This window comes from Delphinapterus leucas, chromosome 6, assembly GCF_059928025.1.
Source record: "Delphinapterus leucas isolate spDelLeu-1000000601 "Yukka" chromosome 6, BTC_Dleu_Yukka2, whole genome shotgun sequence".
Classification (NCBI taxonomy): Eukaryota; Metazoa; Chordata; class Mammalia; order Artiodactyla; family Monodontidae; genus Delphinapterus; species Delphinapterus leucas.
In genome coordinates, this window is record NC_143134.1 from 19,035,200 (window position 1) to 19,038,757 (window position 3,558).

At 41.0% G+C, this 3,558-nt stretch overlaps 1 protein-coding gene across 2 annotated transcripts in view; it reads right to left on the reverse strand.

The window, feature by feature from the left end:
- PTK2B (protein tyrosine kinase 2 beta) overlaps nt 1–3,558 on the reverse strand; it is a 140,035-nt gene that overhangs the window by 135,192 nt on the left and 1,285 nt on the right. The window lies entirely within an intron of this gene.

The following is a 3,558-nucleotide window of genomic DNA, read 5'->3' on the forward strand; positions in this document are numbered from 1 at the left end:
TGGGAGAAAATATTTGCAAATTATATATCTGGTAAGGGGCTAATATCCAGAATATATAAAGAACTCGTACAACTCAACAACAACAAAAAATAACCCGATTAAAAACGGGGCAAAGGACTTAAATAGACATTTCTCTAAAGATGATATCCAGATGGCCAAAAAGCATGAGACAATATTCAACATCACTAATCATTAGGGAAATGCAGATCAAAACCACATGGAGATATCACCTCATATCCATTAGGATGCCTACTATTAAAGAAAGAAAATAACGAATGTTGGTCAGGATGTGAAGAAATTGGAATCCTTGTGCACTGTTGGTGGGAATGTAAGATGGTGAATCTGTTGTAGAAAACAGTATGCCAGTTCCTCAAAAAAGTAAAAATAAATCCAGAGATTCCACTTCTGGGCATATATTCAATACTCGAAAGAACTGAAAGCAGGGTCCCGAAGAGATATTTGTACACTCATGTTCACAGCAGCATCATTCACAATAGCCATGGGGTGGGAGCAATCCAAATGTCCATCAATGGATGAATGGGTAAACAAAAATGTGGTATACACATACAATGGAATATTACTCAGCTTTAAAAAAAAGGAAGGAAACTCTAAAATATGCTACAACATGGATGAACTTTGAGGACATTATGCTTAGTGAAATAAGACAGTCACAAACAAGTGGTTCCACTTATTTGTGGTACCTAGCATAGTCAAATTCTTAGAGACATAAAGTAGACAGGTGGTTGCTAGGGCCTGGGGAAAGGAGGAAGAGGGCATTTGCTTAAAGGGTTCAGAGTTTCAGTTCTACAAGATGAAAAGTTCTGCATATTTGTTGCACAATAATGGGAATATGCTCAATACTACTGAACTGTACACTTAAAAACGCCTAGGATGGTCAGTTTTATGCTCATTTTAGCACAATTAATTTTTTTTAAACAACAAAAAAGCAGAGGTAAAAAAAAATTTTTTTATGGTAAATCTCCCAATTTGCATATGTTGGCAACTGTTTTGATCCTGTAGTTGCCTATCTTATGGCGATTTCCCCATCTTTCATAACAAATAGCTGAGCCCCAAAGGTATCTCAGTGACCAGCCCTCCAGCACATGACTCAGGTAAAGCCTAATTGGTTTAAGTCAATCATAGCAGTCTCATCCTCCTTGCTGGTGATGGATTTAGAGGTGGGCATGTGACCCAGTTCTGACTGATAAGGTGTGAGGGGAAATCTTCTGGAGGTTTGTAGGAAAGGTTTTGTGGCTCTGAAAATGAAGCATACTAGGGAGAAATGGTCCTATTCCATTTCTGGACATTGATTTACATCAGCATAAGATATCTGGAGCAGCTGCGGTAATTTTCTAACCCAAAGGCAGCCATAGGCAGACCAGAAAGATGGAAAGAATCTGGGGTCTCAGTGTCACAGGGCTGGACACAGCCTTCTTGCCTCCAGACTTTCTGTTATGTGAGATCTTCCATGCCCTTATTGTTTAATCATTGTGAGTTGCAATTTACAAGTTGCAGCTTAGAAGATCATAAGTGATACAGAGGAAAAAAAGCATACGGATCAAATAAAAGAAGTCTGAGACTGAATCTGATCCAGAGGCAGGCGACTTACTACCCCAGGTGTTTCCCTAATCACTTGCATTAAGCACTAATTCTTATGGGAGTTCCCCCTGCAAGTCAAACTCAGAGCCCCTACCCTCCTTTCTCCATGGCAGAGGCCTCAGAGAAGGCCTAAGCCATCACTGTGTCCAGCATCAAGCATCAGACTACAGTGATTTCCTCTAAGATGTCCTTGGTAACGTTGCTGAACAAGTTCAAGTACATCTGCATCTCTGGTTGCCCGTTTCTGAAAATGGTTCTTGCTACTGCCAGCCCTGTGACTGTCAAATACAGCAGTCATCCTCCTTATCCCTATAATATTCTTTGATATTAAATCTGCTTTTTCTGATATTAATAGGGCCACACCAACCTTCTTTGATTCGTGTTAGCATGGTATATCTTTTTCCATCCTTTTACTTTTAGCTTACTTGTAGGCTTATATTTAAGTGGGTTCCTTTTAGGTAGCATTTAGGGTCTTGCTTTTTTATCTAATCTAACAATCTCTGCTTTTTATTTGCAGTAGTCACTTTCTAGTCATCTGCTTTAAAAAGAAAAAAAAAAAGCTGTTCTTCTTTCTGCACCTAGGAATAGTATTTTTCCTAACACAACATTTAATAAAGAGTTGTCATTCCTTACATAAATGTACATGGTGATAGCAGGGGGGTTGGAAATGTGGCAGTGCCCGGCAAAGATGCCTGGGGATGGGATGTGATGGGGCAAGTTATAGTAGTGAGAACTGCCAGTTGAGTTTTGCAATAGTTTAGCTGGTATACAGAGGACCTGAACTTCAGGGCCTCTGAACAAGGTCCTTTCTACTGGAAGAAGAAACAGGAGCTGGTGACACGTTAGTTACAATCACCAAGACTTCTCTTTCCTGGTCTCTGCATCTTAATCACCCTCTTTCTTGAAATTATGCAAAGAATAAAAAAAGTTCAGAGTGTCTGAGCTGGTAAGAATTTGGAACAATTAGTCCAATCCTTCCTTTTACAGTTGAGAAAAAGGAAGTAAGGAAAGTGAAATATTATGCCCCAGGTCTTGCCCCTGGCTAATGGTGGTGCTTGGAATAGGGCCAAGTCCTTTCCAGATTTCCAGAAAGACTGGAGGACCTTACTGGTTTAATGTTAACCTTCGTATTCTCCTTAAAGGAAAAAAAAGATCCATCTGTTAATTTCTACTCTTTACCCTTGTTGTGATTTGCGGCCCTACTCAGAGAGTTGAGAAAAGAACCAACAACAAAACAAACAAGGGACATCATAAGAACAGAATGAAACACCCATACAGCAAAACAGATTCGCAGGGCAACTGGGACACATAGATAAAACAGTGAAAGAAAGTGAGACTAGAAGAGACAAGATTTTCCAGGGAGGTGCCTGGCACATGGGGTTATTAGCCCCATCTTCTGGCCTTTTCAGATATTGTCTCGAAGGTTAATTTTTGAACCAGTAAGCCTAACTGGAGACCTACTTGCTGGGTGAGTAGACCTAGCACGATGGGCCTCAAACTTTACTGTACCTGAGAATCACCTGGAGAACATGTGAAAATGCAGATTCCTGGGCCTTTCCTCCCAGCGAGGCAAGTAGATCAAAGAATCTGGACTCAAGAATCTGTGCTTTTATTTAGAAAGCTCCTCCGGTAACTGCAGGAGGACCACTGATCATGTATAAGAAACACTCCAGAAAGCAATAACACTTAGTGGCATCCATTGGCGTGGCATTCTGGGGAAAGGCCTATTCTGAGTAAAAGTTTGGAAGGAAATTGTCTAGATTTTAGCCTACTTGCAAGCTAACAAGTATCAATGGAAAAAATGCTGCCTGCCGTATCAGTAAACAAAGGATGTTGCAGCCATCAAGCCATCACATTAACGCTACCCCGACCTAGCAGTCAACTGCTGCAGCCACTGCCCCCCTCCCCCCAGTGATGCACCCCGAAGAGACTCAGGATGAGAAAGCACAGGATACTGAC